This window comes from Xiphophorus maculatus, chromosome 18 (genome assembly GCF_002775205.1).
Source record: "Xiphophorus maculatus strain JP 163 A chromosome 18, X_maculatus-5.0-male, whole genome shotgun sequence".
NCBI lineage: Eukaryota > Metazoa > Chordata > Actinopteri > Cyprinodontiformes > Poeciliidae > Xiphophorus > Xiphophorus maculatus.
In genome coordinates, this window is record NC_036460.1 from 32,865,326 (window position 1) to 32,888,947 (window position 23,622).

General features: G+C 40.4%; 1 long non-coding RNA gene across 1 annotated transcript; it reads right to left on the minus strand.

The window, feature by feature from the left end:
• Positions 1–923: 923 nt before the first annotated feature.
• LOC111612071 lies at positions 924–16,698 on the minus strand. The gene is made up of 3 exons (XR_002754388.1): positions 16,016–16,698; positions 4,411–4,555; positions 924–2,932 (listed from the first exon to the last, which is right to left on the minus strand). It is a non-coding gene; the product is annotated as an uncharacterized LOC111612071 (long non-coding RNA).
• Positions 16,699–23,622: the final 6,924 nt, after the last annotated feature.

Here is a 23,622-nt window from a genome sequence, read left to right on the forward strand (position 1 = left end):
AATTAGAAGGTGTGTCCAAACTTTTGGTCTGTACTGTATAAAGCTAATTTTCTGTGGCCACTCACATAAAACTCATTTCAACGTAAGCAACGTGTTGTTGTGAATCCTCCTGATGAACACCAGAGCACATTGAGTTCATCAACTTTGATCATTTTATTTGTTAGTGCCTTTCAATACAATTCAGGCAATTTTATTAGCATAGCATATTTTCACAGACTATTCAAAGCAAATAGTCTTGCTTTCCTTTCACTTCACAATGATGAAAAAAGCACACACAAAAAATGACAGTGACATGGTAACTGGTTTTGACCGTAACAGTTAGTATAGTAATCTCAAAGTTTTTGTATTTTTCACAATAATTTATAGTTAAGGACTGACTGAAAAATAAAAACAGTTTCAAATTAAATTTAATAATAGAAAATATTTTGATGGATGTAAAATCAGTTTTGTTTCAGGACTGATGACTTTCAGCATGAAAAGTGAACTTGCACAGCATGCTTGTGTTACTATTTGTGTTTCTGATATTCTATTTTAATTGCATAAAATCATTCATAAATGACAAAAAGTACAAATTTTACCAAAATATATCTCTAAAACTACATATGTCACTGCCTATCAGGGAGACATTACCCCATCTGTTCTCCAAAGGCACTTTAAAGATGTCCTTAATTTTTTTCTGTCTTAACAAATGACACAAACAATGACTGCTATCCTTAGTGCACAATGATGAACCTTTCACCTCCTCTCACTTCCTTACTATGCTACACCAGGAGCAGCTATTCTAACCTATTTCTACCTCTACTGGTTGTAAGTGAGTTTGAACCCCCTGACAGTTCAGACTGGTTCTGTAGGATTAAAAAAGGTCTTAAACTCCTAATTATATTTCATAGATAAGAAATAATACTTAGAGACGAGTCCTTTTGCTGCAGGCCACGGCGGGTGGAGATTTATTACACTGTTCCACAGATCATCTTACAGCTTCATCAGTACAAAGTCAAAATCTCAAAGATCTTCCCAAAATCTCCCCAAAATCTCAAACTCTTCTTGGAGTCAACCTGTTTTTATATAATCTCATTTTCACTGGTCTGAGCTGGCAAGTTTTAACCAATAATATTACTGCTCGTGTCTTGCGTGTTTGATGTAGGTCTCTTGGCTGCCCATGTATTGAATGTGTATTGGGCCATTTCTGGGAATATTCAACCTTTTTGACCTTTAATCTGCTCTGAATTATCAGTGCCAAATAAGCCAATTATTATTCTTATCTATCCAAACGGATTATTTCCCAGACATTCTTTCAGTCTCACTTCGGCTTCGCACTCAAGGGAAAGTTGGGAGGCTAAGTCAAATTGACCTTTTATGGCCTAGATTTCCTCAGTAAAAAACAACTCCATAAGAAGTATTTTCGCTCTTACAGTTCGCAGGACTGAAGGCTGGCCAGCTCTGTTTTCAGTCTCTACAAGCATGCAGATGTCCCTGCCACAAAGAGAGCACGAGGGGAGAAAGCAAGAGAAGAACGTGAGGAAGGTTTGTTTGCTCTGCAGGTCCGGGCTCGCTTCAGATCGGCATGCAGACACAGGCTGATCATAGCAGGAGCCGATCATGCGGCAGTAGCCCTGGAAGGAAAAGCGACTTTTTAGCACTCAATGCCACTGGCTTGATCCTTGGTTTTCCTCAGTCTGCATGCTGAAGAGTCTCAAGGCAAAACTGGAACTCACCTGAACCCTAAAGCTGTCATCAGTGTAAAAGAGAACCATGGTTTCAATTAAGAGATAGAAGAAGCATTTTATGAAGCTATGAGATTTAAGTCATTCACACACATGCTCACACATTAACTTAGCTCCCCAGTTTCAGCCTGTTTCCACCCCTTCAGCATACTGACTGTAGTTATCATACTGTGTGCCATCAATTTTCCTGATTCCACTGATGGGGTAGTAAATTAGAAGTGACAGGCTGTCACAGAGACATGACCACAAAGACCTTCTGGGCGATGAAGGGGCTTGACTTCAGGATGACTGAAGGTCAAAGCAGTTAGCGCCTCTGAGGATCACCCTGTCACAAAAGACAAGCATTTGTTTTGATTACAACCGTTTTCTGAGCAATTTGTTTTGTATTCATAGAAAGTAATTCTAAATCAGCATTAACTCCAAAACCAAGATACAGCCACATGTTTACATACATTTAACCCAAACAATTTCTGCTTGAATAATGTAGAAAAGCCCAGATGACAAAGTCATGGTGCTATTCCAGATAGCACAATAAGTGAAACAACATTGAAACAATGTCAGGCAGAAACATTGAATATACGTTGAAGTCTGACATTGAAACGAAATTGAAAGTGGTCGATGACTCACATGTTAAATCAATGTTAGGGTTTCAACCATAACTGACACCATACCAATGTTGATTCAACCATCATCTGAATGTAGATCTGCATTTGCGTTGCTTTTATATTGAATCAAAGTTAAGGAATAACTATTGATTCATGTACACGTTTTAGTCTGATATGTCTACATCATAACATACCATTAAAAGTTTCTTCACTGATGTTAAACACACCATTTTATTGGCAGACGATGGGGATATAATACCCATTGTCTGTATTATCTTGTATTACCATATTTCCAAAAATGTGTTTACAAGCTTAAAAATGACAACATGGCATTAATATAACATTTTATTTAAGAAAACAGGGATAGATCTGTAAACATATTTGACTCCGTTTTGACTGTCAGAACAACATACAGCACAACATACATTGTGCTGTATGAACCAGGGAAACAGTATGCATTGGGGTAACCCAAGTTTCACTCTGGTTGGCGTCATGTTGGTTCCTTTATGCCTCACTCTCTCTCTGGTGTGTAATGTAGCCACTTCTTGACTGTTTCACTGTAGGACTTATCAGTCAGCTTTGGGTCAAACTGCTCAGCAGCAGCTGAAAAATACAGAAATAAGAGAAAGGAAGGTGCTGGTTAGAAAGATGACAAACATGAGAAAGTTTTGAAAGACATTGAAATATTAAGCAGTGTACTGGTTATAACAAACACAAACCATACGGTTCCCCATGTACACTGAGTCAAATTAATAAGGACACACTAATGAATATTCATGAATATTGACCTTAATGTTAGTTGACATATACAATTACATTTACGTATCAAGCTGCAGCATAGTGTAGCATTTATGATGCTGCACTCATGTTAAAATGAGGGAATCAATATTTAAAATAAAGCTGTGTTTATCAGAAGACCTACAGATAAAACTCAGGGAGGATCAGGGTTCTATTTAACACACCAGAGACAGAAAAATAGAGCAAAAGATGATTTGTATTGTAGTTGGAAAAATTATTTACAATACATACCGGATAAACTTCCATCAAATAACTGGTTCAATCTTCCACTAACCATAAAAATTTCCAAATAAGTTGATAATTAAATTCATTCAAAATTGCCCATATGCTGATAAAGATCCCGTACCAGTAGTAATAGTCCAGTTCAGTTTCACCAAGAATCAACAGACTGAATCAGTGGTTAGCAGGTTTAGATCAGTGGTTCATCAGCGTTACATGTTTTAGGTGTTTTCCTTCTGCCACACCTGGATTGAAACTGTGGTGATTAACAGCCTTTCTGCAGGACTTGATGGCTGCAGAAGAGCTCATGCAATCATCTAACTCAGCTGTTCGGGAATAGATGCACATCTAAGCATATCAGTAAGCACATCATAATGAAAAATGAAAAACAAGTAATTTAAAACAATTTGAAGCCCATCTGCAACCACATGCTCTCCCAGACCAGACAACAGGGCCTGTGGAGAATCATCCGTTCTCCATGCTGAGTTTTTGATGTATGAGGTAAATGTAGAATATTGACTGTGCACACAGTAATATTTGGCTTTTACAGATGCCGTAGTTCTGGCTTTGTGCATGCGCACATGGGATAAGCGTTGTCATTCATTCTGGCACTTGGGTTTGCTTTCACGCGTTACTGCTCTGTATGCTATGTAGTTATTATTAAACCAAGATATCAGCAAAATCAACGGCACTTTTTATTACCACAACACACAACAGTTAAAGAAGAGTCAGTGAGGTGAATTCATGAATTCCATTTATTAATACCAAACACAGCTGGTCCATTATGACCTGCCACCTTTAAGAGATAACAGACAAAATGCTATCCCCGAAGACTTTTTGATCTCCTTTGTTAGCTTCTATCTAAGTTACACCCTAAAAGAGCGCGTTCCCTAGTGTGTCATCCCTTACTCCTAGCTGATAAAAAAAATACAAAGGGAGACATGACCTCAATTATTAAAAATATCTGGTTTGCCCCAAAATAACCAGGATTACAATAGACACAAAACAATGCAGTCAATTTTCAATTAACACATTTAAGATAAAAGGAATATTGCCAAACTTACCACAAAAGTAGTGATGGGTCCGGCAACACCGATGCGTCGACGCATGCGTCAAGCCCATAGACAAAACCCCGTGTCGGTGCGTGTATTACTTTCAGCAAGTCACGTGAGCGATACAGAAACTGTTTCGAACTGACACTGGCGCGCCCTATAAGGAAACAAATCTGTCAATCGGATGCATTTGCCCAAAGAATTCTTGATCTTTTACAGTACAGTGTCAACTATGGAGCAGCCTCAAGGCAAACAAAAGGTTTTGTTGTTTGAGACCATTTTGATCTTACTTAAAAAAATAAAGTATTGGTTATCACTTTGTTGTTGTTTCGTCCGGTTCTTTTCAGTTTCTACTTGATCCATCTAAATCCAAATTCAGCTGAAATGGACTCCTAGTTTACTTTCATATTATGTTCTGCAGATTAAGTGTCACATATGTTTGACAGAACTGTTTTATTTAAATAAATTCACCTCCTCAATGCTGAGGCATTATAGGGCCAGGCATCAGAATGAAGTCCCAGATACACCTGGATAAACTCAGGTATACAGACATTCTACAAATTACTCAGTTGCTTTTTATAAATTATTTCATATAAATCTATTGTTTACTTCATTTTTTTCCACAGCAGAAGGAGTTGTGTCAAAATAGCGTAACAGACTAAATTTCAAAATGTTGGAAAAGCTTTTTTTTTGTTAATGAAAATTTGTGAACCGCCCCCCGGCCCCAAGCCAAAAGCATCCTCATTCCAAACACGTTCACTTAAATTTTCACTTTATGTTACAACTTGTAGATGTTTTTATGTCAACACATCACGCTCGAACAGTCGGTAATAATTTTTATGGACAAGTAAGAAAATGTACAGAAAGGAATCACAACCCACTATCCTGAACAGTGCTTAATTTAAAATGTGATAACCCCCGCTAAATAATAAAATGCTCTCACCCAGAGCTCAGAAGAGGAGAGGAGGAAAAGTAATGCGACAAACAGCATACATTGATCAGATATTGACATTCCATTCATTAGATTTCAACCACAAAACAACATTGATTCAATGTCACGTTTTCAACATTGGTTACTTGGCTAGAATTGGATGATTGTATGATGGTGGATCCACCATCATTTGTCGACCTCAACCAAAAATCAACTATTCTGAGTACAATTCAACGTTGAATTACCATTGCGTGCTATCTGGGATCTTACCTGTCAAGTTTTGGATTTGAGAATATGGAAAATGTCACCATCCGTCAAAGCTAAAATTCAGCTATGCTGGTTCCTTATGTGACGTAATAAAAAATTTCCACTGAAATCTGAACCAGAGATCTAAATCTGGTTCAGAAGCACAACTTTCATCTGTTGAAACAATTAAACAAAGATAGACAAGTGTAATTCTTTATTGCTGGATTAGATTCCGTGTCCCAGAGAGACACGTCTTGGTGGAAAATGTGCATGTTGTCATTAGAACAAAGAATAAAGAATGTGAAAATGCTGGCTGAACCCAAGAGTACCATCCTGGGAAAATGAGTCACTCAGTAAGGAACAATCCAGAATTCAAAAAGCCAGATTGCTGTTTGCAAATGTTCTCAAAGACAGACGTTTTCAGGGATGAAACATTTGCCTAATGAAAGTAAAATTGAAATGTTTGGCCTCAATAAACATTGTCACTCAAACAATGGGGAAACTTGTGAACCTGAAAATACTATCCCGACTATGAAGTAGCACCAAGGTGTGTGGATATATTGCTGCAGGAGAGACTTACAAAGTAGATGGCATGACAAGGAAAAAACATATATAAAAGAAATTTACAGCAGAAGTTGAAGCCAGCGCATGAAGGGGTGTTTTGAATGGACAGCAATCATGAACACACTGTCTAATTAGCTACAATTTGGCAATAGTTCAAGTGTATGCAAACTTCTGAATTTAAAGAAAGTTGTGAAAAATTCTTCAAAAGCTTCTTTTTCTCATTATTAGAATAATTTCTGTAATCCTAATTTAGTTCCAACAGGAAAGGTAAGGTAAAGGTAATTTTATTTATATTGCACATTTTCATCAACAAGGCAATACAAAGTGCTTTGCATGACTTAAAAGAAATACCAACAAAATAAGGAACCAAAGGAAAAAGCAAAAGAAGAAGAAGAAGAAGAGAAAAAAAATCTAATAATGTTGATCCAAAGTATATAAACTAGATACTCCTATTCAGGAGTTTCTAGTATCTAGTTGGACTTTCTAAGTATGCTCTAAATTTGTAAAAGTTCTCTACAGTTTCTAAGTAATAATAAAAACTAAATGTTCCTGTTCTCTAAGATTTTTTTCTGGATTCTAAGTTCATTCTAATTCCTTTTCTGGGTTGTAATAATAGAAGTCTCTTTGCATAATTATCTAAAATGTTCTGTCTGATCTAATATCAGAGTGAGCATTAGTCACACACTGCCACTGTAACTTCATACTAAACATGACACAAAACTCAATGTAAAGAACGTGTGTTTGAGTCTACTACAAGGTGTAACAGCAAACCTATTAACTGATGTGTTACCTCAGGGTATCTGTTTGAAGTGAAAGTAAAATCTTATTTGCCCTCTTTAAACAATTTCACAGTCCACTTAGACTTAAACTTAGACTGACTTTATTGTCATTTTGCATGCACAGGGTGTATACAGAACGAAATTTCGTTGCATACGGCTCAGGACAATGTTTTGAGGTTCCAATGTTTACTCCAGAATAAGATAAAATACAATATAAAATATAAATATAAGTATAAAATATAAAGTGCAGGAATGACAGTAAAATAGAAGTTATTTAGCTATGTATATGTGCAAGGTATGAAGTGGAGACCAGTTTTTGAGTGCAGTCCAGTTAAGAGTTCAGCAGTCTGATGGCAAGTGGGAAAAAGCTGTTTCGGAACCTGGTGGACCTGCACCGGATGCTGCGGAACCTCTTTCCAGAGGGTAGCAGGGAGAACAGTCCATGGTGGGAGTGTGAGGGGTCACTGACGATGTTTCGGCCTCGGGACACGCAGCGCTGGGATGAAATGTCCTGAATGGAGGGAAGGGGGCCCCGATGATCCTCTCTGCTGTCCGCACCACTCTCCTCACGTTCTTCCAGTCGGAGGCGCTGCAGCCTCCACACCACACAGAGAGGCAGCTGGTCAGAATGCTCTCTATGGTGCTTCTGTAGAACGTCTTGAGGATGGGCGGGGGCAGGTGTGCTCTTCTCATCCTCCGCAGGAAATACAAGCGTTTCTGTGCCCTCTTGACCAGAGACGTGGTGTTCACAGTCCAGGTGAGGTCGTTTGTGATGTGCATCCCCAGGAATTTGGTGCTGCTGACCACCTCCACAGCCAAGCTGTTGATGAGCAGTGGAGCGTGGCTGGGCCGGTTCTTCCTGAAGTCGACGATCATCTCCTTCGTCTTGTCAACGTTCAGGATCAGGCTGTTGTCTCTGCACCAGTCCACCAGCTGCCCCACCTCCTCTCTGTAGTCCAGGTCGTTGTCGTCTCTGATGAGGCCCACCACCGTTGTGTCATCCGCGAACTTCACGATGTGATTGGTGGCGAACCTGGGGACGCAGTCGTGTGTCATCAGAGTGAACAGCAGAGGGCTCAGGACGCAGCCCTGAGGGGAGCCTGTGCTGAGGGTGATGACATCGGAGGTGTGTTGTCCGATCCGGACTGACTGAGGTCTGTCGGTGAGGAAGTCTAGCAGCCAGTTGCGCAGGGGGGTGCTGAAGCCCAGGTGTCCCAGTTTTCCTGCCAGATGCTGTGGGATGATTGTGTTGAACGCTGAGCTGAAGTCCAGGAACAACATCCGCACATGAGTGTTCTTCTCCTCCAGGTGAGCCAGGCTCAGGTGTAGGGCGGAGGAGATGGCGTCCTCAGTGGAGCGGTTTCGGCGGTAGGCAAACTGGAACGGGTCGAATGTGGAGGGGAGTCTGGAGACGATGTGTTCTTTAACCAGCCTTTCAAAGCACTTCATCAGGGAGTCAGTGCCACAGGCCGGTAATCGTTGAAAGAGGTGAATTGAGGTTTCTTTGGCACCGGAATGATGGAGGCAGTTTTGAGACAGGCTGACACTGTGGCTTGGTCCAGTGAGGTGTTAAAAATGTCTGTTAGGACACCAGCCAGCTGACCTGTGCATTCCCTGAACACCCGCCCAGGTATGTTGTCGGGGCCTGGGGCCTTCCGTGGGTTGACTCTTTTCAGAGTCTTCAACACATCGGCTGTGTCCAGGCAGAGTGCCTCCTCTTCCTGGTGGGGAACAGTTTTCTTTGCCGGAGTACTGTTCAGTGCCTCAAACCTCCCAAAAAAGTTATTGAGTCCATTGAGAAAGTCAGCATCAACTTTGCCCACTGGGGGGAGGATGGATTGTAATCTGTGATCGCCCGTATGCCTTGCCACATACTCCTGATGTTGCTGGTGTCGTGGAAGAACTCCTGTATTTTCTGACTGTGGGTTCGCTTTGCTAACCTGATAGCACGGTTCAAGTTGGCTCTCGCTGTCCTCAGTGCTCCTCAGTGCCTCCTTGTCGCCAGACTTGAAGGCTGAGTTCCGTGTTTTTAGCATTTCCCTAACCTCCTTAGTCTTCCAGGGTTGTTGGTTGGCCTGGGTGATAATGTTCTTAGTGAGGTAAAAGCCCAGGTAAAAGTCTCAATTGGCATCTGAAAGGTTTTGAACATATTGCAAAACAAACTGAAAGGAGGAAATCCAAAAATGAGCTAGCTTTTATCTGAACCTTTATTTAAATCCAGACAGTTTGAGCCTGATAGACCAATTCAAATAGATTAGTAAGTGGCTAGCTCTATGAGTGGGAACAATGCATCTTGTTCACTATGTTCCCCACCTCTCACTAACTGACTGTTGAAGGATGAGCTGGTGTAGAAAAAGGATTGGATGAATAAGCTGAAGTATAACATCTACAATAGGCAACAGAGGGCATAAGTGTTGGTTTTTCTACAAGCAGTCTCCAGAGCATCCAGCAGTCTATCTACATTAGTGGTGTCCAAAGTCAGTCCTTGAGGGCCGGCATCCTGCATGTTTTAGTTCTCTCCCTGGTGGTGGTAATGACCTTTTCAGCTTGTCAGTGTTCTTCTTAGGCCTTCTATTGAGTCGTCATTGGATCCAATGATGGCTCCCTGCGTTAAACCAGAGAGAGAACTAAAACATGCAGGATGCCGACTCTCGAGGACCGACTTTGGGCACATTTCAGAGTTTTTCGAGTCATCCTTTTGTTAAGCTTATGCTAATATTGCAGAGGACTGCACAATTTTGTGACTTGATGCTCATTGGGGCCTGCCATGCAAAGCAATGGCAGGAACCTATTGCTATTCTCCCAAGAAAAGTTTCTTTATTATTATTATTCTTTATTTTTCATCCGTAACCGTTAATGCGGCTCATACCGCTGCGTGCACACCTACAAAAGAGGTATCAAAACGTGCAGAAAATTCACGCCATTCCAGCTATTACTTTTGGTGGGATTCGGGATTAACATGGCGACATAATTCGCAAAAAACTACGAAAAAAACCCCATTATAACTCAATGGGAAAAATCCTAGAAATACCCTATTTTTGAGGATTTGCTGTGTCGTCACAAATTCACCTAGAAATGCCATTCAAATTTCATTTTGTAGATACGTCTGTGATCTCTTCGAAAGTGAAGACGGCTCGTCGATACCAGTTATGGTTTGTCCACAATTTGCCTCTAAGCGACCCAAAGTTTCTCATTTTTGCTCATATTAGAGTGACAGCCGACCTCGGTTCATATCTGGGCACAACATTTCTTTCTCTCATCACTGTAAATGCTCTGAGTGAGGTACAGATATGAATCTCGGGACTATCGCAGAAGACACATTGAACTGTCATACGCTTAAAACGCTTTTCGAATATGTATTACGGTTCCCGAACAAGAAGGATTTGTTTCCAATGCTTTTTTTCAGTAAAGTGTGTTTGCTCAAACACACTTGTGTGTTTGAGAGCTCACAGCTCAGAGCTCACACCTGCTGAGACCATTATTTGCCATAGCAACGGAACTCAAGAGGCTATTGGCTGCTGGTTAGGACTACGAATACGCATCGTTGTAGTTCTATCTATCCTCAGTTGAAACAGATCAGGACTGAGAACTGGCCTTTACAACTACTTGCTGCTTTGGGCTGTATATAACTGATTTAACTCAGTAACTGTTACACATGGGATTAGTTTTACACTTTAAAATTAAGCATATTGAAAATTTCACAATAAAAGCCCTGAATATTTTTACATGACGTAATTGCTCTTTTTTGGCTTTATTTGACTTTTTCATCCAAAGCACTGTTACACATGGTATTAGTTTGGCCCTTTAAAATGAAGCTTAACAAAAATTTCAAAATAAAAGCCTTGAATATTTTTACATCAGCTACTTGTGTTTTGAGCATTATATAACTATTTTAACCGAAGGACTATTACGCATGGGATTAGTTTGGCCCTTTGAAATGAAGCATCCTGCAAATTTCAAAATAAAAGCCTTGAATATTTTTACATGACGTAATTGCTCTTTTTGGCTTTATTTGACTTTTTCATCCAAAGCACTGTTACACATGGTATTAGTTTGGCCCTTTGAAATGAATATTAACAAAAATTTCAAAATTAAAGCCTTGAATATTTTTACATCATGTAATTGCTCTTTTTGGCTTTATTTGACTTTTTCATCCAAAGCACTGTTACACGTGGTATTAGTTTGGCCCTTTGAAATGAAGCTTAACAAAAGTTTCAAAATAAAAGCCTTGAATATTTTTACATGACGTAATTGCTCTTTTTGGCTTTATTTGACTTTTTCATCCAAAGCACTCTTACACGTGGTATTAGTTCAGAACTTTAAAATGAAGCATACTGAAAATTTCAAAATAAAAGCCTTGAATATTTTACATGAAGTAATTGCTCTTTTTGGCCGTATATGACTTTTTCATCCAAAGCAATGTTACACATGGGATTAGTTCGGAACTTTAAAATGGAGCATAATAATAATTTCAAAATAAAAGCCTTGAATATTTTTACATCAGGTAATTGCTGTTTTTGGCTTTATTTGACGTTTTCATCCAAAGCACTGTTACACATGGGATTACTTTGGAACTTTGAAATGAAGCATACTGAAAATTTCAAAATAAAAGCCTTGAATATTTTTACATCAGGTAATTGCTGTTTTTGGCTTTATATGACTTTTTCATCCAAAGCACTGTTACACATGGGATTAGTTTGGAACTTTAAAATGGAGCATAATAATAATTTCAAAATAAAAGCCTTGAATATTTTTACATCAGGTAATTGCTCTTTTTGGCTTTATTTGACTTTTTCATCCAAAGCACTGTTACACGTGGTATTAGTTTGGCCCTTTGAAATGAAGCATTCTGAAAATTTCAAAATAAAAGCCTTGAATAATTTTACATGACGTAATTGCTCTTTTTGGCTTTATTTGACTTTTTCATCCAAAGCACTGTTACACGTGGTATTAGTTTGGCCCTTTGAAATGAAGCATACTGAAAATTTCAAAATAAAAGCCTTGAATATTTTTACATCAGCTACTTGTGTTTTGAGCATTATATAACTATTTTAACCCAAGGACTATTACGCATGGGATTAGTTTGGCCCTTTGAAATGAAGGTTAACAAAACTTCCAAAATAAAAGCCTTGACAACATTTTAAATCGTACCGAACGGTGCACGTCCGCCTCGCTTAACGTTCTTGCGGTTCTCCGCGTGCCACTGATCACGTCGCGGCGTCCTTTGGCGTCGACGCCGATTTGTGGCGCGACGACGCCGGGCCCATGCCCGACGGGCGCGCCTTGGCAGGCCCCGGCTAAATTTCTTCCGAAATTTTCTAGTTAGATCATTGTTGCTGGTTTAAGTTGATCATTCATCTTCCTTTTTCCTGTTAATCAGGTTTTCCAGCACCATCTTCTCTCATTGCACTCAGTGGTAAAGATATGTGCTTCAATTGGAATTCAGGTGACAGAAAGATATGAGGTTTGTTTTAAACAGTTTGGTTTTAAACCAGTTCAGTATGTTCAACCAGTATTTCATGTCTAACTTTTTTTAAGCCAGATTTTTTTCAAATTGAATCTAATATGCACACTCTAAATTACCAAATTTAGTTTTGCCACATTTTATTTCCTAAGTCAATGCAATTGATCAGAGAATCGATAAAGAATTTAATCAACGTGATAGTGATAATGGAAGCAATTTTGATAAATTCTTATCAATTCCCATCTCTAGCGCTGCACCAAGAGCCACTGAAGGAAATGACACAAAATACTCTGAAGAAGACACAGGAGGCAACTTCCTTCATGAAATGGAAACAAAAATGGAGTGGTGAGAGAATAGGATTGCTTTTTTGTTGGCAGGAGGAATGGCTAGTAGGAGTTGTTTTTACCCTTTTTCCCTGCACTAGCCTGTGTCCTGCTTTTGGGGTGGTATCTGTTCTGCTTGGCGTTCACATATGCATTTGAACCGCACCAGAGTTCACTTCAGTTAAACTGAGACCGGAGATTATAGGAGAGTTCATTTTTTAATCCACATAAGAGTTTGATTACACATTCACACCTTCATGAACAAAACAGATTTTCTCTGACAACAAACTAGAGTTTGATTGATTGAAGTGGAACCTGCCACCAAGGAGAAAGCTCCGCGGTGTCAGGGCCCCGGGGTGGATGAGATTAGTCCTGGGTTCCTTAAGGCTCTGGATGTTGCAGGGTTGTGTTGGCTGACGTGACTCTGCAATATTGCATGGACATCGGGGGCAGTTACCCTGGATTGGCAGACTGGGGTGGTGCCCCCTGTTCAAAAAGGGGGACCAGAGGGTGTGCTCCAATTAAAGGGGAGTCGCACTCTTAAGCCTCCCTGTCAAGGTCTATTCAGGGGTCCTGGAGACGAGGGTCCATCGGATAGTCAAACCTTGGATTAAGGAAGAGCAGTGTGGTTTTTGTCCTGGTCATGGATCACTGGACCAGTTCTCCGCCCTCAGATGGGTCCTGGAGGGTGCGTGGGATTTCGCCCAACTGGTCTACATGTGTTTTGTGGATTTTGAGAAGGCGTTCGACCGTGTCCTTGGGGGAGCCGTGTGGGGGGTTCTCCGGGAGTATGGGGTATCAAGCCCTTAGATACACTACCTGTCAGGTACCAGTGTCAGAGTCTGGTCCGCATTGCCGGGAGTAAGTCGCACTTGTGTCTGGTGAGAGTTGTACTACGCCAGGGCTGCCCTTTGTCACCGACTCTGTTCATTACTTTCATGGACAGAATATCTAGGCACAGCCAAGGTGTGAAGGGGATCCGTTTTGATGGCCTTAGGATCACATCTCTGCTTTTTGCGGATGATGTGGTGGTATTGGCTTTATCAGGTTGTGATCTGTAGCTCTCGCTGGACCGATTCACAGCCGAGTGTGAACAGCCGGGATGAGGATCAGTGCCTCCAAATCTGAGGCCATGGTCTTGAGCCGGAAAAGGGTAGAAGGCATTCTACTTAAACTCCCAAGTGGAGCAGTTTAAGTATCTCGGGATCTTATTCACGAATGGGGGAAGAAGGGAGCGGGAGATCGACAGGCATAGCGTCTGCAGTGAAGTGGGCACTGTACTGGTCTGTCGTGGGGAAGAGAGAGCTGAGTCAAAAAGCGAAGCTCTTGATTAACCGGTTGATCTACGTTCCCACCCTCATCTATGATCACGAGCTTTGGGTCATGACCGAAAGAACGAGATCACGGATACAAGCGGCCGAAATGGGTTTTCTCCGTAGGGTGTCTGGGCTCTCCCTTAGAGATAGGGTGAGAAGCTTGATCATCCAGGAGGGACTCAGAGTAGAGCCACTGCTCCTTCACGTTGAGAGGAGCCAGTTGAGGTGGCCCAGGCATCTGGTCAGGATGCCTCCTGGACACGTCCCACTGGGAGGAGGCCCCGGGGAAGACTCAGGACATGCTGGAGAAACTATGTTTCTCGGCTGGCCTGGGAAAGCCTTGGGATACCCCCAGAAGAGCTGGAAGAAGTGGCCGGGGAGAGGGAAATCTGGGCCTCCCTTCTGAAGCTGCTACCCCTGTGTCCTGACCCCAGATAAGCAGAAGAAAATGGATGGATGGAATAAAAAGGGCTAGTATGAATGGACCCTAAGTTTCTGGAATAGCCTTCACAAAGCTCTCAGCTCAGCCATGGTTAGCATTTGTGGACCATCTTAAGAAGTGAATCTGTAATAAGAACAATGCGGTTTCTGTAGACCATGTCTGTAAAGAAGAGTGCTCAAAGGTGCCAGCAGAATTACATCAGAGGCCTCACATATGTATTTTAGGTAGAACTTACTGAGGTACATTAGCCAAGTTTTAGTCTTGGCTTATGTATTTGCTTAAGAATCAAACATGTGGAATTGATTCTTTGCCTTCAGAAAAAGAATCAGTTCTTTTTCTGAAAAACTGATTCTTCAGAAATATATATATATGTGTGCTATAATAATATTGTAATATTATTATACAATATTATAACATTATTATAATATTGTATATAAATATTTATACAATATTTAGATATTGTATAAATACTCCTCAATGGAAAAAGAAGTGAAAGTAAGTAAGTAAAAGTCCTAATATTAGATAGTCTTTATGGTTATGTGGAGTTGAGTTAAGCATCTGACCAAAATGTACACAAAATAACAATGATAAATTAAAACTCTAGTAAGACAAACCAAAAAATATTTTGGGTTCAATGTCCTCAGGAAAGAAGAAAGAAATCAAACATAAGAAACACACCTCCAGTATGAACCTCATTAGATGTATTGACAAAATGTCACACATTGAAGCGTTAAAGGTGTGTTCAAAGGTGTCATTAGCCTCTGGCTATTTCTCTTCTCTTTGAACATACCAACCTGACCTGGCCTATTGCCTCTTACACTGGACCATGTATTGGCCTCCTCTGCTAAGGCCAATGCTATAATGGGAAAAGTTAAGATAATTCCAAAGGCTCCTGACCGACGTTATAAAAATAGTTTTTTTTTGTTTTTATTTTGTTCATAGACATAGAAAGAAAATTGGGGCCCTGTCAATTACAAAATTAATCATATTGTGCTTTTAAAAATAGTTTAGATGTTACCCCTCCCAGACCAAAAAGCCCACATCCATATTTGCACTGAACACCCCTCTGGATCTGCATGAAATGGTTTGTTCCTGCTTAGCTTAGCTTGACAGCGACAGTGTTCAGCAGCAGTCAGTAGAAGACAAGAAAGACTGTGGCTGTTACTATGGTGCTAAGAAAAATGATAAAGTCAGGTTTTCAAAAAAAGAGAAAGAAAAAGACAAGAGTGTCAATTTGTCACCCAGTTTTTCTCCAAGAGAGTTGAGTAGACTGTGTGAGATTATCAACCATTTAGCATAATTAGCTTAGCTGCAGTCCACTGTTTGCCTGCATTTCATTAGCATTTTGTAATGATTCACTAGAGGGACCCAGAAAATCAGCCACGACAGAGGAGTGAGCAGTAAACTCAGATATTTATTAAAAGGCAGCTAAAACCGGGCACACAGGATCATCATCAGCAGCACTGCGAAAGGGGGGCGGAGAAGAGAGATCGGTGACTGGAGAAATAGCAACGAAGGGATCTGTTAGTGTGTGTGTGAAGGGAACACTAACCTGGCTTGGCGAGCAGTTACAGTAGTGATCGGCTGAGGGACAAGGACGAGAGCAGATGCTGCGCTGACGCAGGGCTCGGGAGGAAGTGCCTGGGGAGGGGAAGTGCTGATGCAGGGCAGCGCACCAACCTGTGAAGCAGCAGAAGAACCAAATCCAGATCCGAGTTCTTAGTCAGACAGGCCGAGGTCATGCACGATCGGGGCTGAGAACAGAGTCCGTGGGAGTGGGCGAGAGCGTTATAACTGAAACAGGCGTGGGTCGAGATCCAGATAGGCGATCAGTAACAGTCCGACAAGGGCAAGGCAAAAGGGGCAGATCTGAGGAACAAAGCGTGGTAGTAACTATGAGGGCGAGGAAGAAGTGCTGGAAAACTACTTGCTGAAAGCGTTTGATAATTTGGCAGTGTGGTTGTAACTGAGAGAGGCTTAAGAAGGGAGACAATCAGGAAGCAACACAGGTGCGAGGAATAACGGAAATGAGGGACGTGACATGGATTGGCTCAACCAAAAAGCACAGAGTACAATGCGAACAACACACATTTAATGAATGAAGGAAATAAAAGTTACCAACATATTCATATATCTAACTTGTCCCTGTAACTTTTACCACACTTAACAACAGATGAGTCAGTCAGCAGCAGCTCTATCCCTGATACCAGCATAACCTTTAACCCCTGTCCCAGTGAAAAAGGTGAGTAACATTGTGTTCAGTGACAAGCTACTTAGCATCATTCCAGGAAATCAATGGGAATTTTTCTGTCTTTGCTCGTTTTACAATTACACAACAAAAACAATAATACACAATAACACACTCCAGACAGTTTTACCTTAACTTGCTAAAGTTGTCTGTTCCCACATACCTCCTGACCCGTCCTCTCCTAAATGAAATTAAAGCTGCAGTATGTAACTTTTATAAAAATTTTTTTTTTTTTTTACATATTTGTTAAAACTGTCATTGTGTTGTGAAAGTATGGCATGAGAGATATTCTCTGAAACATTTATTTCCTCTGTCTTCTCCCAGTACTATCTACAAACAAAAAATCAGAGGCAGGAGGTGGGTTTTAGCGCTGTCAGTCACAATCTCATGTGGCTGCTCATCCTCCCTCCCCCTTGCTCTTGGAATGCTTAGTCTAGTTAGCATAGCTGCCAATGATGGCAGATAAACAGTTTTCTTGTAATGATAAGTTGTTTCTCCGCCATTAGTACAGCAGTGAGCGAGGGTGATTGACAACGCTAAGACCCTCCTCCTGGTTCTGATTGATTGTTTTTGGTGGGAACGTTGCATTACTTTATCTAGCAATAGTAACTCAGTGACGAGGTGGAGGAGATTGATCTTTTCACAGATTATCTGTCTCATAACAAACTGTCACAACATGGTGACATGCAATATTTGTAATATGTAATATTAAAAATATTAAAAAATGCTGCAGTTTGAATGAAATGAACCTACATAGCATTTTTTGAGAAGTCTGGATTACCTTATTTATATTTTGCATGTTGCCTATGACTGTTGCTGGTGGAGAGAGACCTTTCAGTAAGCTAAAACTAATTTTAAAAAATTAAGCAACCTATTTGCATACAGCTGCACACTGTTGCATGTAAAATTCACTAGCAGTAAATATTATGCTAGTATCAGTCTTGGACCAAAGAAAGCAAGACAGTTCTAAGCCTTTTATAGCCTTTTATAAGTCAAATAGACTCAAGAAATTGTAACAGCAGATGCGCAGGGGGGCCCAATTTAATTTTTTGTCGTGGGGCCCAAGATTCCTGGTGTCGCTCCTGTGTAGGAGGACCAAAGTGCAACACATAGTCTGTTGTGTTTTGTACCACTCTGGTACTGCAGATGGCTGCTTCCTTCCTTGTGATAACTGGAGAAGACAAATAGTCTCAGCTGTCTGTCACTGGCCAACTGGTTGTCAGCAACAGCGTCTAAATATACCAACAAATGAAAAATCAAATTATTTGCACCCAGAGAATTTTTCATTTAGGTAGTGCAACATGCAGACGTGTTGTAGTTTCTGTTTGTGGTTTTATGTCGTTGCTGGTCAGTGAACCTTGACGGACATGCAGGTGCTTCCTTCCAAACCAGCCTAGTCTTGGTTTTAAACTTTAGCCAGAGTGTGAATAATTTCAGGTCAATGCAGCTGATTCAATTCTAGAATAATTAGTTAAAATAGCAAACAGAGAATAATTCAGAGATTGACATGTTTCTGTGCATTCTTCATTCTTTGCTTCCTTTTAAAGGCACTGGATATTAACCCCATCAGTGTTGTTCAGTTTTCGACAACTCAATCCAATTGAGTTTAGAAATAGTACAGTACTCTCTCACATTTCAGTGTGACGGAGATCTAAACTTTGACTGGGCCGTTGTAACTTTTCTGTTCTCTTTTTTTTTTAGCCATGCTGTTATAGATTTGCTGTGTTTAGCATTCTCATCCTGTTCATGACCCAGTTTTGAGCTAAACCTTTGCTGTCAGACAGCTAATTTCATATTTAGTCAGTAGCTTGCCATACAGAAGACTTTACATTGTCCAAATCTTCCACCACCGTTCTTGGAACAGTAAAGTAGTTGTTTATACAGCTATGGTTGAACATAGGACACTGGGGACAAAAATCTCTGCTAGGTCTCATAGTTAGATAAGCATAGAGATGTATTCAAATACAGATAGAGAAACCTATGATCTGCTGGCAAAGGTTTGAGAGTCAGCATAGCAAACAAAGACAGTTGAACTGTTTTCTAATTCTACTTTCACAAACTTTAATGTTTAAAGTCCAAGAGAGACTGTGAGAGAAGTTTAGTTTGTTCACAAGGAAAACTGAACTAGTTTCTAAATCTCTTCATGAATTATATGGTGACACTATGGACCACTAAGCAACAGTCCAGTTCTTTTTTTCTTTTGCCCAGGTAAGACATTTGTAGATAATGTGTAGGATTCGTCTGTGCATAATGGTTATTGATGTTCTGACTCTAGCTTTAGTCTGCTCCTCGTGAAGCTTCCCCAAATGCTTGATGATCCTCCCAAGGCCTTGGGAGTTTGTGGCAGTTTTTCCTGCCACAGGCTATTACACTGAACTTTCTGGGATTATGCGTGGTTACAGTACGTGAAGAAGAACAAGTTTCTCTAGCAGTTACATTGTATGGCTTCCTCTCCTTTTGGAAGGTGTGAAAGAGTCTTTCCCATGATTATATGGCCTACTGTTCGAGACTGAGAGACCATTTAGAGCCGGTTCCTCAAATCCAAGCATTAATTTTCTGGAATCCTGCAGCTCTTTGATGTGCCCATGGAGCAACTCACCTGAACAAAATGGATGAGTCACCTCCTTAATATGCAGTCAAGTTCTCCAGAGCTCTGCTAGTTACCTGATTATTTGACTCACCTGTTTTGAAGCAGAGTTACATCTGGAGGTTGGAGAACACCTACCCTCAAGGCCTTCTGTTTTCCTGCGGTAAAACTTTGCAGTGGTTGTGGGTCAATTAGCTGATTAGGTTTATACCTTGAGTATCTAAAATTGAACTTTTTCACAACATTACAATTTTCTGAGACATTGAATTAGGATATTCATTATCTGTAACTCATCACAATTACAAAAATATTTTACTCTATAGGAAATAAATCTATAGAATACAAGAGTTTCACTATCTGATATGAGTGACAAGAAATATTGGAACTTTTTTGTGGTATTCTAAAGTCTAAAGTCCAGAATGCAATCCAACTGATAGCCAGTAGCAAGCTATACAAATTACTGTCCAGAGGCATTGTCCTTACATTTTACAACACAAGGAAACAGACAAAAATGTCTGTATAAAAAATATAATTATTTACATATTTGTTCAAACTGTCATTATGTTGTGACAGTATAGTACGAGACAAATAACCTGTCAAAAAAAAAAAAATTAAGCTCCACTACTTTCTCCCAGTGTTTAGGGGCACCTGCAGCTGCACGGCAGAACACACTATGCGTACCTTGAGATTTTCCTCAGAGTGAAAAAAAATGACAGTTGTTGTACTTTTTATTATTTTCCCCATTTGCTACTAACAAAATTGTGGGAAAAAAAATAAAAATGGTCTTTTGTGTATATAGCCCACACCTGTGTGAGTTTGTGGGGGTGGTAATATGTGCATCTTAAACCTGAATGTTATTGTTCAGTTTCCTTAGTTTATTTAGCAGCGTGGCGCCCTTTTTGTGAGCTACATGTGACCATGCCGTGAAGCTAGCAAAAAATGAATAACTGGACCTTTAACACTGATGCAGTTCTAAGAGGGGTCGCACTAACCCAAACTGAGCTCTTTAACCAGCATTTGCACAGTTCTTGTGTGCTTTTAAGAGTTATGTTGTGTGTGTGTGTGTGTGTGGTTTTGGGAACTAAACTGCTGATGGGATACTCCATCGATTCTCCATTGACAGACCGTGCCATCTTCCGCGCTCAGCATCACACTAGACTGGGAGAGTTAAACACTTAAATCTAGTCAAGACATTTGTCACAAAGAGTAGAAATGAAGCAATCATTGATGCTTCATGTTCTCCTCTGGAAGTCTTAGATAAAGCCACCTAAGACTGGGAATCAGCATCTTGCTCCTCATACTGGTAGGCTTTGCTTTTCTGTCTTTATTATTTAGTATAATTTATTTTTTAAAAAATGTTTAAAAAGTTATGTGGGTATATAAGTTTGTGTGTGTGTCACATTGTGTACGACAGTTGGGCATAGTGTGGATCAGGAATGCGGTTTCTGTGCCATTTTCACTATGGGTTTGAAATCTAACTCATAAATGCAGAGTTAGAGCAGATCCAGATGAGAAAAATCTTTTTTTCAGTTGTGAAAAACTTGAAGCTTGACTCTGACTTGTAGCAAAATACATGAGACTTGACTTGACTTGTCATTCAAAGACTTAAGACTTAAATTGGACATGGGAAAAATGTTGTAAATATTTTTGCCTTGAAATTTGGTCTTTCTTAGATGAATGGTACAAATAAAAGAAAAGTCTAATTTAAAGTTGGCCGCAAGCCACATAGGGCACACAGCAAACAAGTGGAAATATGTGCTTTAGTCAGATGAGATCACTACTTAATTATTTGGCCTGCATGCAGAAAAGTGTGTGACAGAAACCACATGACCACTAAGAATCATCCCAACAGTGAAAAATGGCAATGGCAGCATTAATATGTGGGGAAGCTTTTCATCAGCACAGACAGGAAAATTGAAAATTTGATTGTATGTAGCTGAATATGTTATAAAATACATTTTTCACCTTTATTAAAAAACAGACAAAAAACTACTTAAAGCATGCATTAAAAATCTTCTTAATAGAGCCTTTAAGTCTGGTGATTGGTCAAAACTCAAAAGCATACAAAAACAGCTGAAACGTAAACTGTGTGAAGACAGAGCTGTGTATAAGAGAAAGCTGGAAGAAAAATTTAAAAATAACAATGCTAGAGAGGTTTGGCCTGGGATGAGACAGATCACAGGACTGAAAAGGAAAGCTAACTGCCCTGCTGGGGGGGATCTCAAATGGGCAAATGAGTTGAGCCAGTTCTTTAACCAGTTTGACTCCCCGGTTCCTAGTTACAGCCCCTCTTCCCACACATTATCTGCTTGTAGTTGAATGATTATTGCTGACCAGGTGAAAAGAGAGCTGGACCAACTTCACCCTGGGAAATCCCCTGGTCCAGACAATATCAGGCCCAAGGTCCTAAAGACATGTTCGGGTCAGTTAAGTGGAGTCCTGCAGTACCTATTTAACTTGAGCCTGAAGCTCCATAGAGAATCAGAACTATTTAAAACATTGTGCTTGGTTCCAGTAACAAAGAAGATGCTTCCAAAAACACTGAACGACTACAAACCCATTGCTCTGACCTCTCACATTATTATCAGGTTATGGAGAGGCTGGTTCTGGTACATCTGAGGTCACGGGTGGATGCAGACCAAGACCCTCTCCAGTTTGCACACCAGCCCCATTTAGCAGGGGATTATGCAATTATACACCTGCTGCAGAGGGCGTATTCCTCCCTTGACAGACCTGACACCATTGTCCGCATCCTTTTCTTTGACTTTTCATCAGCCTTCAGCACCGTCCAGCTAGGATTACTGTGGGAGAAGCTGGCTAAAATGGACGTAGATGCATCACTCATCACCTGGATCATCGACTATCTGACAGCCAGACCTCAGTATGTGAGATTACAGAGCTGCAAATCAGACCCTAATATGTAACATCGGAGCTTCCCAGGGAACTGTGCTGTCTCCCTTTTTGCTTTTTGTAAAACAAGTTCTGTAATACAATATGTACACTCTACAATTTAATAGCTATTCACACTTTATAAATGCTGTCTCTTATTACACCGTTTAGCTGTTTCTTTTTTGACTCAGAAAAGATCAAGCATCTCCAGCTATATCTGTTTTAATAATCTGTACTAGTTGGGAAAAATTGTTTTGGGGAATTTCCCCCAGAGCACTTCCTTCATACTTGAACTTGCTGTGGCAGCTTGCACCTGACAAAAAGGGAAAGCCAAGATTTAGTAAAAACAGGAACCTATATCTGTCAGTACTCTTTAGGCTGTTGTGCCTGCCTTACACGTCAAACACTCCGCCTCATAGGGATCACGACCTTGACGAAAGCACGGGAATCTTTTCTTTAATTCCTCCGTAAACGTACACTTTCGTTTAGGCATTTTTGCCGTAGAATCGGCGGACACACATGTGCTATTGCCTGTCACACTTAAGGTTTAACTAGTCTAGCGGCCAGTGTACAAGTCAACTCAGCTATCTTTACTTTCCCCACACACACTTGCACACATAATGCAACGTGATTGGATTTGGGGAGAAGGGCGTGACTAATTTGCCATACAAAGAAACCTGGAATGGAGTAGTGGAACGGAGTGGCAATGTAATCACAATGCACTGTAAGCTATGTAATGTGTTTTGAGGCAGTTGACCAAAATCCCGGACGATTTTGAAATTCCCCCAGGACATCTTTTTAAGTCTGAAAAGTAGGACATGTCCGGGAAAAAGAGGACGTCTGGTCACCCTAGTTTTAGAATTGTAGTCTGCCTGTAGTTTTAGCAATGGCAGCGGAGGAAATGAACAAAATTGTTCAGTCTGTGTTGGTCATGGTTCCACATATTGAATTAACATTAACAGCCGCATCGTTTGAATTGGCACTTCTCTCTTCACAGTACAGGATGGTTATTCACAGCACATGCAATCTCTGGTAAGCGTCTTGTCGTCTGCATTACATATGTCACAGCAAAACGTTAACAATTGGGTAAAATTTAAAACATCAACAAAGTCCATGCTGAAAGGAAACAATTGTTTCTCAACAGCTGAGAGCCCAGAGCTTGTGGACGAAGCAAAGCATAGCAGCCTATGTATAGAAGAGAATGACGCAGATGTCGGGTGGTTGGTGGAAATAATCATCTTCACTGCTTCTGTGATTCTTGTTCTCCTTGCCTGCCTTTTCAGTTTATCTTGATGCCCATGTATTGGCAGGTTTACACTTATTTCACAATCTTTCCTTCTTTAGAAGGCAGACTGAACAGACCTCTGTGAGATGAAATGGGACTTTTTGTTTGTTTTTTTATTGAAAGTGATTTTTGAGTGTATAACTGCACATA